The sequence below is a fragment of the Caretta caretta genome, chromosome 20 (genome assembly GCF_965140235.1).
Source record: "Caretta caretta isolate rCarCar2 chromosome 20, rCarCar1.hap1, whole genome shotgun sequence".
Lineage (NCBI taxonomy): Eukaryota > Metazoa > Chordata > Testudines > Cheloniidae > Caretta > Caretta caretta.
In genome coordinates, this window is record NC_134225.1 from 14,993,159 (window position 1) to 15,005,823 (window position 12,665).

A 12,665-nucleotide genomic window follows, 5' to 3' on the forward strand; every position below is an offset into this window, starting at 1 on the left:
ACATTAGCAGTATGTACCATTGACTTCAATAGGATTACTCGTGTCAAAATTAAACACAAGCTTACGTTCTTTTTGATCAGCACTTGTCAACAAAAATATCATCTCTTGACTGCATCGCATTATAAGGTCTGGCATTTATTTTGGACTCGAGCCTACCTACATTCCATATAACCTTGTTATTATCTTACCAGGGGGTTACATCAGGACTCCTGGGTTCTCTCTCAGTTCTATCACTGACTTGTTGTGTGACCTAGTGCAAGTCACTTAACGTCGCTGCATCCTTATTTAGCCCGCTGTAAAATGGGCTATAATTCTATGTATCTAGCTCACTGGGGGGAGGCCAATTGTGAGGCTGGAACAGATTAATTGAAGTTTGGAAAGTGCTTTGAGATCTCACCTCTCCCTCTGATTAGTGCTATTGTTCCAACTCCTGAAGCCTTTTACTCTGTTTTGTCTCGGTATTGACTCAAGCAAACTCCCACTGAATTCAAATGGAAGTTTGCCAAAGTAAGCAGTGAAGTAAACCCTTAGTCAGGACCTCAGGAAGTACTTTATGATTATCATGACTGCTATTTAAAGAGGAAGTGTGGGTGAGTAGCTCCCTCCCCCAGCAGGGAACTGAAAAGATTTGGGTTCTATTCCCAGCTCCTCTAACCTGATGTGTGACCTTTGGCAAGTCCCTTCCTCTCAGTATTGTCTATTCAGACTGTCAGCTTTTTGGGGCACAGAATGTCTATGCAGCACCCAGCGGCTCTGATCCCAACAGAGACTGTAAGTGCTACCACTCTTCAAGTTAATAATTACTATTTGAATTTAGTGCCACAATGTGCATGGTTTTCTACAGAGAGGAAATCAAATATATACTGATGTTATTACTGTTGGGCCTTGTACATTTCAGTGTGACCAGTGCCAATGCCAATTGTTCAAATCATGGCTTTAAAATCATGATATAGATACAAACACACACACACACATTCTGGGTTCTTTTTATTTGCCTTCTGTTTTTCGAGCCTTGAAGGTGTGCTTGTGTTGCATTTTCAAGCTTTTCTCTGCAACACTAGGGCTAGCTATGCCCTTTTAAAATATATCAAATGAAAAAAAGTTAAAGCTGGGATTCTCACATATGCACGTGAAGTTGAGTCTGAGCCGGGGGGACCCACCCACAAAATATTACAAGACTCTCGGTGAAACCCGGAGAGTAGGCAACACCAATGTTTTTATTTTTAAATAGAATCCTATAGAGAAGGAGGAAAGGACAAATACGTTTATGCTTTGCCAAGACACATTCCTTGGTGCTGCTATGAAGAATAAAATGCAGAGGGGCCAGTAAAGAAAGATATCAGACATATCTGATGGATCTCAGACGATTTCATATTTTGTCATTCTAACTTTCGAACACAAAATAAATAAATAAAAAGGCAAATTGACAAAGTGCACAGAAGGGAGTGCAGATTGCAATGGATAGCTTTCGAAACACAAAGGGGATATTATGGCACTATGTAAAATGCATTACTGTGTGCCTTTTGGCCGGCCATACACTCCATCTTCTTGTATAAATAATGGAAATTTATGGCAATTTCCCCCTCTCTCTCTGTGCTGTATTTTGTTGAAGGAGGCAGTGGCAAGCCTGCCTTTTTGTACATCCTGGGGAACTCCAGGAATAGATACAGAAGGTGATTCAAAGTTTACTGACCTTCCTAAATGCAAGAGAACAGGTTTTTCATTGCAACGTGCTGGATCATTAGCGCTGGATCTTTCTTCCTTTGCATTCTTTCTATTTTCAATGTTCAAAAAAATAAATAAGAAAAATTCTTTTCCTGGACTTGGAAAATATCCCATGGTTAGCCAATGGCTGGGCTTGTTCTATCACTGACTTGGTTAAAAGCTACCTTCATCTAAAATAAACAGACAACACATTTTCAAAAGCTTGGGGAAAGGTGCAGGATTTGGTGCCTGCATTTGCACACAGGATTCTGCTGTGGCATTTTCCTAGTGCCTAAGAGAGCATTTTAAAAGGAAAAGGTGTTTGCCTCTAAACCAGAAAAACATGCATATGCAGGATTTACTTCTGAGATGGATTTCAAATGTTTAATAATTAATAATAATACATGTACATAATGTCTCACCTATGTCCCTCCTTGTTCATTATTAAAAGAAATGGCTGAAGCCACAGCTCTTAAATCTGAATCTGGATTTCAAACACAAAGGCCTGGTCTACGCTGCAGGGAGGAGGGGGGATCGATCTAAGTTACGCAACTTCAGCTATGTGAATAACGTAGCTGAAGTCGACGTACTTAGTCTTCACTGCGGTAAGTCGACGGCTGACGCTCCCCTGTCGACTCCGCCTACACTTCTCACTCCGGTGGCGTACCAGAGTCGATGGGAGAGCACTTGGCGGTCGATTTATCACGTCTAGACTAGACGCGATAAATTAACTCCCGCTGGATCGATCGCTGCCTGTCGATCCAGCGGGTAATGTAGGCAAGTCCTTCAGGCAGTGAGTAGAGTACAGACCCTGCATGCCCAGCTAACATAGCTAAACAGGTGGTGAAACATGGCTTAGGGGAGTAGAGTTGTGTGTTCTACATGCCTGACTCCCCTAGGGTTCGTGCTCTACACACCCAAGCAGTCCACGCACGTCTACACTGCTGTTTTTATCAGTGTCGTGTTCCGCTGCTTCCCTGCTGGGAAGCTTTACCCACGGCAGCTCCATTGCTGGAGACTTTCATGGCAATATGTAGCTAAACATGTAGTCCCTGTACTCTACACACGGTCATAAGTGTAGCCCTAGCCACTGTTCCCTCTAAGCTGTGCGCGTGCGTGCACACAGATCCTAAACCCCGCACACACAGCAAAACACCACGCCCATAACAATTTGCACAGAAGAATTTTTTTGCACACACGGCCTGTCAAAAATTAGAGGGAACATTGGCCCTAGCCTAACGTTCAGAGATCTTTGGGCCTAGGGTTTTGATTTCAACCTATATCTAGATCTTAATGGCCTGATCCTGTGTAAAAAGAAAAGGAGGACTTGTGGCACCTTAGAGACTAACCAATTTATTTGAGCATAAGCTTTCGTGAGCTACAGCTCACTTCATCAGACGCATACTGTGGAAAGTACAGAAGATGTTTTTATACACACAAACCATGAAAAAATGGGTGATTATCACTACAAAAGGTTTTCTGTACTTTCCACAGTATGCATCCGATGAAGTGAGCTGTAGCTCACGAAAGCTCATGCTCAAATAAATTGGTTAGTCTCTAAGGTGCCACAAGTGCTCCTTTTCTTTTTGCAAATACAGACTAACACGACTGTTACTCTGAAACCTGATCCTGTGTATAACTCATAGTTTCATCGCGTATAAGGCCAGAAGGGACCATTAGATTATCTAGTCTGACCTCCTGTATATTGCAGGACATTAAATATCACACAGTTACCCCTATATTGAGCCCAGTGACTTTAGTTAGACCTAAACCTTTCAGTCCTCAGGATACTAAACTGGAGTGTGCCATAGGCAGAGAACAGGAGGAGCCAAGGTGCCACCAAAGCTCAAGGACCCTGACATGGTAGGGAATTGCTTAGGTTAGATATGCTCAGATGATGCCAGCAGGCAAACTGCACCCCACCCTGCAGAGAAAGGTGGAAAAAAACAAACCCAAGGCACCTACCAATCAGACCTAGTGGGGGAAATTCAATATCCTCAGTTTCCACTGAGCTTAATAGGGACTGGGGGTGTTCAAATTCTCATAGGATGTCCTGAAGGATCTGGGGGTTATAGTGGGTTGCAAACTGAATATGAGACAACAATGTGATTAAAAAAAAACTACTATCATTCTGAGGTGTATTAACAGGAGGGTCATGTGTAAGACACAGGAGGTAATTGTCCCACTCTACTCAAGCTCCCAGTGTGACACCATGGCCAAAAGACCTAATGCAATCCTGGGTTGCATAAACAGGGGAATGTCGAGTAGGAGCAGAGAGGTTATTTGAGCTCTGTATTTGGAACTGGTGATGTCTGCTCCTGGAATCCTCTGTCCAGTTCTGAGGACCACAATTCAAGAAAGAGAGGGTTCAGAGAAGAGTGGCAAGAATGGTTAAAAGATTAGAAAACATGCCTTAGTGATAGACTCAAGGAGCTCAATCTATTTAGCTTGAAAAAGTAAAGGTTAAGGGGTGACTTGACCAGAGTCTATAAATACCTACGTGGGGAACAAATATTTAATAATGAGCTCTTTAATCTAGCAGAGAAAGGTCTAACCCCATCCAATGGATGGAAGCTGAAGCTAACCAATTCAGATTAGAAATAAGGCAAACATTTTTAATTGTGAGAGTAATAAACCTTTGGAACAATTTACCAAGGGTCATGGTGGATTCTCCATCATGGACAATTTTAAAAACAAGATTGGATGTTTTTTCTAAAAGATCTGCTCTAGGAATTATTTTGGGGATGTTCTATGGTCTGTGCCATACAGGAGGTCAGACTAGATGGTCACAATTGTTCATTCTGTCCTTAAAATCTATGAATCTATGACCCTTGTGAGGCTTCAGCTGGAGAATTGTGACCAATTCTGGGCACCGCACTTTAAGAAAGATGTGAATAAACTGGAAAGAGTCCAGAGGAGAGCAACAAAAATGCTAAAATATTTAGAAAACCTGACCTATGAGGCAAAGTTTAAAAACATGGGCATATTTCGTCTTGAGAAAAGAAGTCTGAGAAGGGACCTGATAACAGTCTTTAAATATGTTAAGGGCTCTTATAAAGAGGATGGTGATCAATTGTTCCCCACGTCCACTGAAGGGTGGACAAGAAGTAATGGGCTTAATTTGCAGCCATTAGGAAAACATTTCTAACTATAAGGATGGTTAAGCTCTGGAATAGGCAACCAATAAGGTTGTGGAATCCCCATCAGTGGAGGTGTTAAAGAACAGGTTGGACAAACACCTGTCAGGGATGGTCTAAGTTTACTTGGTCCTGCCTCAGCTCAAGGGGCTGGACTTGATGACCTCTCGAGGTCCCTTCCAGTCCTACATTTCTATGTGTCTATGGTTATTTTGCAGGATTGATTTATTAACAGATTGGGCCCCTATCGCGGTAAGTGCTGGACAAACATTTCAAGTATTATTTTCTCATGTAATGTTATCTAAGTTGGAGGGTTTTTTGTAATGTGGCCCAACGGATAAGGCAGCGTGCTAGGACTCAGAAGTCCCAGTGCCTGTCTAATGTGACCTTGAACAAGTCACCTTATTGCTCTGGGCTTTCATTTCCTCATCTGTAAAATTAGGGGTGGTGATAGCTCCCCTTTGAGATCTACAGATGAAGAACCCTTTAAAAGGACCCTGTTGTTGCTATTATTTCAATAACAGCACAAAATCTGGAATTTTCATTGTATGGGAAAGTCTGAGCTTTTGAAATTTGGTTTAGTCCCAAACTGGGATGAAAAGACGAAATCTCAAAATTTGTGAAGAAATGAAGGATTTTGGAAGTATTTCCTTTTGATCTTATTGAAACATTTCATTCCGACTTCATTGTGACTTTTACCATTTCCAGTATTATACTAATAGTAAAATAGCATAAATGTCAACACAGTAAAGTCAAAATGAAATGGTCTGATAATTTTCCACTAAAAATTTCATCATATTCGACGCGTTCCTGCAAAATGTTTCAATTACATAAACTCAGCATTTTCCGATGGAAAACTGCTCAGTCAGAAAATTTTCAACCAGCTCCAGGTATCAGTGCTCAACCTGTCAAAGCCAAAATGTGGAATGCACTGTGTGGCAAAGCTGCGAAATGAGGGAGGCACCCAAGAAGAAATTCATGCATGACTCTGACCGCACTGCAGTACAGATCGCTCTTACGTTAATCTCAGTTTCAGGAGTCTTCATTTCTATGGCCTGTGTTAGGCAACAGGCCAGTCTAGATGATCACAACGGTCCCATGTGAAATCTATGATGTCAATTTTTTTACCAATAGAAGGGAGATGACATCAGCAGGGAAGATTTATAACCTCAAAGTAGCTGTCTGCTGCCCCTTTAAATGAAACTTTTGAGAGGCAAGATCCAAGCGTTACAACTGACACACCTCAGCATCAATAATTACATGAATCTGGATACATATTTTGTCACTGTATTAAAGCTAGGAATTTTAAAAGAACCTAAGGCCTTTTCTATATGGGAAAGTTTTATCAGTAAACACTAAGGTGTGCATTGGTGATATAGTGAAACCATAGTAAGCATCTGTATGAAAATTCTTAATTCAGTTTTATAGTGGCTGATTTCAGTTTATAGTAAATCCACTGGGAATAGGTTCAAGTTAAACTGAAATCAACCACTCCTAAACCAGAAGAGCAGTGTCCATGTAGGGATCTGCACCAGTTTAACTCAGGCAATTAAAAAAAACCAGGAAAATTAAACCAGTGAAAATTAAACCATGTAGACAAGGCCGAAGGGAGTTAGGTGCTGAACTCTCATGGACAAGTACAGCCTAAATATTTTTGCCCTTAATTAAGACCAAGCTTCCCTGTCACTGGTAATTCCTGATTTTGTTTTTGTTTTTTTGAGGCAGGGGGGAGGGAGGGTGTCAATAGAGGATCCTGTAGACCTTACACAGTGAGCTAGATCCTCAGCTGTTGGAAATCAGTGTGGCTCCACTGATTTATGCTAGCTGAAGATCTGGGGTAAATTTTCAAAGGCACCTTAAGCACTTAGGAGCCTAAATCGTATTTTCAAAAGTGGCTTAGGCACTAAGCCTATGTCTTATTGGTCATCAATGAGATGTAGGCTGCTCCGAAATCATGTAGGTACTTGAAAATATGACCCTTAATCACTTAGGCACTTAGGGCGAAATTTTCAGAGGTACCTAAGTCCCATTTTCAAAAGTGACTTAGGAGCCTAAGTCATTAAGGGCCAGATTTTTTAAGGCATGTAGGCTCTTAAATATGCAGGTCAGTGCCTAAAAACCTTTAATAAGTGCCTTAGATCTTTTGAAAATGTTACTCCTGGCCTATGAACTCTGCAAGTTTTGTCTACATAAGATATGCAAGATTGGCTCCCAGGTCCACCCACCCCATAAGCTAAAGACATCCTGGAGGGACTTCAGAGAAGAGAAACAAAAGATGATGAAAGGTCTGCCAAACATGGCCTTGTTAAGAGGGAAGGTTGAGTGAGAGAGATGGGCATGTTCAGACTAGAGCAAAGATAACAGAGCAGAGACATGATTGCTGACTGCAAATATGCAAAAGGTTGCTACCAAGAGGACAGCGACCAATTATTCTCATTAGTAAATGGGAAGAGAGCAAGGAGCGGGGCTTATGATGCAGCAGGGAAAAATTAAGCTAAACATTAGGAGAAAGTTTATCACTCTAAGAACAGTTAGGACAATGGAACATGCTGCCAAGAGCAGCTGGGGGGTTGCTTTTACTGGAGATGCTTGCGGCTAGAGACCCATTTGTTGAGGATGGCTTAGGAATAATGAAGTGATTCCTGTAATGATGGGATAAGTTGATCACTAAGGGGTCTTTTTCAACCCAAAATGGCTCAGCAGTTCTCTATTCATGACTAAGAACTACTTGCACGACTAAAGACTACGGGAGAGGTAGTGTGGCCTAGGGGATAGGAGCACTGGCCTGGAGTACTGAGGTTTGATTCCTAGTTCTGCCTCTCGTATGACCTTGAGCAAATCAATTCTTGTCTCCAATCCCCTTCCCTTGTCTATTTAAACTAAACTCTTCAGAGCTGGGGCTGTCTCTTATTAGGAATCCGACTGTCTCTTTGTTCTGTGTTTGTACACTACTTAGCATGCTGGGGCTCCTAGGTGCCACTGTAATACACCTAATAAATACTCAGAGGCTGTTTAACAATGTCTAGCACAATGGAGTCCTGCTCCATGACTGGGGCTCCTATGCTACCATAGTACACCTAATAAATAAAGTACAGCACCTAGCGCAGTGGGTTTCTGGTCCATGCCTAGGGCTCCCAGGCATTACTGCAATACAAATAAATAATAATAGAGTGGCCCTCATCATAGCTGGGGAGTCTAGCTGTTACTGTAATACATGCAAAATGAGACCCTATTACTTTCCCTGCTGAAGAACTGAGGTTTGTAAATGATGGGGTCTATGGTTTTCCATGCAGCTGGGCAGGTATAGAAATTAGACACAGACCCAAGCCACAAAGTTCAGATCCAAATTCAAACTTCTCCAGTAATGACTTCCACAATTTTGTTTCAGGACAATCTCTATTGTCTGATACAGCACCAGGAAGGATTGGGACTTTCGGCGACAAGTTGGGCGGGTCAAAAATTTTTCAACAAAACTGATGTTTAATAAAAAATCAGAGTCTTGCCTAAATTAATTCTGGGGGGGAAAGTGTTTGCTTTCTGCAGGAAGTTTTTGTTTTTCATCCAAAATATGAATAGCCCAAAACTGAAATATTTCAATTGAAAATCAAAATATTTCAATTTGGAAGTGCCTTGTGGGAATTGTTGTTTAGTTGCCTCAGGACCCCATCGTCCTCTGTGAGCTGGCTTCCTGACCAGACTATAGCACTCCTGAATCACCATGTCCAGGGTCTCCCATGATGCACTGCTTCCTCTTTCCCAGAGGGGAGACTATGGTGTATCATGGGAGGTGTAGTCTGACTAGGGCACCTGGACCCTAGAAGAGAATGAGGCACTATTTAGAAGTGAAATATTTCAATTTTCAGCCTAAATATTTTGGTATTTGAATTTCTGCTGAAAATCAAAATTTTCTGCAGGAACATAAAACGCTGTTACCAGCTCTACCCACAATACTCTTAGAATTTACATAGGGAGGCAGTGTTTCCTAGGAGACATATTGCTGGGCTAGGGCTCAGAAAACATGGATTCTGTTCCTGTCTCTGCCACTGACCTGGTGGGTGACCTTGGGCAAGTCACTTTCCCTCTCTGTGCCTCAGTTTCCCTATATGTAAAATGGGAACAGTGATACTGACCTCCTTTATGAAGTGCTTTGAGCACTAATGATGCAAAGCACTGTCTAAGAGGCAGGTATTATTATTATTAGGGAGTCCTTTAAAACACCACAGAGAGGAGCTGAACTCTGATACATTTCAGTGAATGTGCATAGATCAAAACTCCATTTCCAGGAGTAGAATAAAAGTCCCCAAATCATCTCAATGCATTTGTAATACGTCAGTTTCCATCCTGGTCACAGAAACACCTCTGCTCCGAGGGAAGGCCTTTTTCCTGAGGGGCGCAAGGCTTTCCTATAAGACATTTCCACTTTAGCTTGCTTTTATTTCCTTCTCACTCTGAACTACTAGCACACCCCAGTGACCATGAAACAGACAACCAGCCGTCTCGAGGCTCATAATATGGGAAAGAAAGCAGTTAAGGGCTGGGAAGAAAGTACTTGCAGAGGGGACTGTAACCAATCTAGACCATGAGAATGGTACCTCTATCTAACACTCAGTTCCTAATGAGGACAGGAAGTGCTAACAATGTTAGCGGGAGCAAAGCTGAGATGGCAATCCAGCACACCAGGTGATGTTTCTTGCTCTAATCACCCCCATAAAATGTATTTAAGCAGCCAGGCTGAGACCTTCTGATGTTTTAGTTATTTATTATTGTTTCTGGCCTTATAACTCTTCTCTTAATGTCAGGCAAATGAAGCATATGGAGAGACAGGTCCTGCGGTGGGATCGTTGCATTAATTCATGCCTCAGTCGGGTATTGTGCGGAAAGTTTCAAGCTGGACTCTAACTGGGCCGCCAAAGGAGAGCAGCTGGGTTTTCAAATGTGCTAGAAGAGTTAGGTGCCCAAATCTAAGCCCATTTAAAATTCCCAGTCATTTGATTTTTTCACTCAGCTTGTATGTACTACCCCTTGCTCCACCCTGTGTCTGTCTTATCCATATAGATAAGGGGCAGTGGTTAGTCCTTAGGCACTAATGTAATACACATGATTAATAACATTTCTAGCTAGTTTGGCTGCAAGTTATTATTTATACAAATGACTGATTTTCTTTCTTTCTTTCTGAACATATAATACACATTGACATAGAATGATATACCATACGAAAACCCAACCACAAACCCTAAGTTAAAAGAATATCATTTCGATTGTAAAGTCAAGTGCTCCAAAGTTAGGAAATGTGAATTTTGCAGGACGAAGAAAAGGCTCTTCTCTAACCTGAGGGTTTCATCTCTGGGAATTTCAAAGGCCTGCTACAAACAATGGACACATCCTAGCTGAGGATGTTATGCAACCTAAATATAGGGGTTGCTAGCAGCTTCCCTTATAATGGTATAACTGCAGGGTGGAAGATGGATACACCTCTCTCTCTCTCTCTCTCTCTCTCCCTACAGCAGTCCTATAACTCATATTTAATTAGACCCAGAGCATGATGTCTTTATATTCGAGGTACCTATCCACGGTAAGGACAACCTGGACAACATGGAAGTGATGCTGGTGGGTGGGAGAACCCATCTAGAGGAGATGGTGGGTGTAATGTTTGCTCCTTGTAGACAGGATGTAGTACCTTTTGCTCTTTGCACAAAAATATGGAAAAATCCACATTGTTTCGGAATAACCTTTACTAAATATATACAAACGTATATGTAATTTACATGTGACCTAGCTACTTGCAGGTGGTTGCTGTGATTGGGTTCTGGTGGCTTCTAAAACACCGTGAGTGCCTCTTGAGGGCTCCCAATCTATCTAAAAGAATAATATCCTATTATTACACACTATAGACGGTTTGTCGCTCTATCTATTGAACTCTACCACATAGCTACGGTATTTCTAAGGTGCCTATCACTTTGGCGTTTGTCTTTCAATTCCTTCCCCTGCAGATTTTGGTAGACTCTTGTCATCCTGGCTCACTAAGTTATAGGCTAGATGGCGGTGAACTCTCTGGCCTGTGTTATGCAGGAGGGTCAGGCTGGATGATCATAATGATCTCTTCTGCCTTCCTCCTGGACCAACAGCCTAGCAACTTTGGAGCCTTTTAATTCAGTCATTTCTGGGGGGTTATTCATTTAAGCTAAAATACTATTTTATTGCACAATCCTGGAGCTCAGAAGTAGCTAACTTCCCTCAAACTTCCATAATTCCCCTCAGGCCTGCGCTGACTCATGGGAAATTTCTGCCCAAGGGAAAATGTGTTTCCCCCAAGATGTGAGTGTGTGGAACAGCTGCCGGTGCTGCAAGAATAACCCAAACTAGAGCAGAGTTTGCTACCATGACAGCTGGAAACCACACAGCAAGCTCTGCCAGTAGTTGTCATGCACACCAGCACCAACGGAGCACAGGGTAGGGGTAACAGGCACCCAATTAGCGCAGCCTGGTTGTCATTGACACTGCAGGCACTTTACGCCGTTCTGGCAGTGCACTTGTAAATGACGTACACACTCACTGGCAGGCCCCTGCCCGTGGCCAAAGTGGTGCAAAGTTCTGCTCTGTTCTATAAAGGTTATTAGTCTATAGGAACATAGGACTGGAAGGGACTTCCTGGGTTGTTGAGCCCAGTCCCCGTTTCCACAGGCAACCCCGGCTTAGGACTCCACTCATGAACTTATCAAGCTCCATCTTAGAACTCGTTAGGTGGTTTGCCCCCCACTACTCTGATGGGGAGGCTGTTCTAGCATCTCCCTCCTCTGATTGTATAAGTAGGGGCATAGCGAGCAGATCGAGGGACGTGATCGTTCCCCTCTATTCGACATTGGTGAGGCCTCATCTGGAGTACTGTGTCCAGTTTTGGGCCCCACACTACAAGAAGGATGTGGATAAATTGGAGAGAGTCCAGCGAAGGGCAACAAAAATGATTAGGGGTCTAGAACACATGACTTATGAGGAGAGGCTGAGGGAGCTGGGATTGTTTAGCCTGCAGAAGAGAAGAATGAGGGGGGATTTGATAGCTGCTTTCAACGACCTGAAAGGGGGTTCCAAAGAGGATGGCTCTAGACTGTTCTCAATGGTAGCAGATGACAGAACGAGGAGTAATGGTCTCAAGTTGCAGTGGGGGAGGTTTAGATTGGATATTAGGAAAAACTTTTTCACTAAGAGGGTGGTGAAACACTGGAATGCGTTACCTAGGGAGGTGGTAGAATCTCCTTCCTTAGAGGTTTTTAAGGTCAGGCTTGACAAAGCCCTGGCTGGGATGATTTAACTGGGAATTGGTCCTGCTTCGAGCAGGGGGTTGGACTAGATGACCTTCAGGGGTCCCTTCCAACCCTGATATTCTATGATATTCTATGATTCTATGGTTAGAAACCTTCTCATTTCTAGCCTAAATTTACCCCTGGCCAATTTATTCCCATTTGTTCTGGTGCCAGTGCTGTCCTTTAGCTTCAAGACCTCTTCTTGATTCCTGGTGTTTACCCCTCTGATGTATTTATAGGCAGCAGTGACATCCCCTCACAGTCCTTTTTATTTTTATTTTTTGCTGGGCTAACAAAGCACAGCTCTTTTAGTCTCCTCTTGTAAGATCAGCTCTCCGTTCCCCTGATCGCCCTAGCAGCCTTTCATTGCACCTGTCCCAGGCTGAAGTCATCTTTCTTGAACGTGGTTGACCAGAATTGCACACAGTATTCCAGATGAGGTCTTGCTAGATGAGGCCTTGTAGAAGGGCATTAATACTTCCCTAGCTCTACTGGAAATACCTCACCAGTCACACCCCAGGATCAC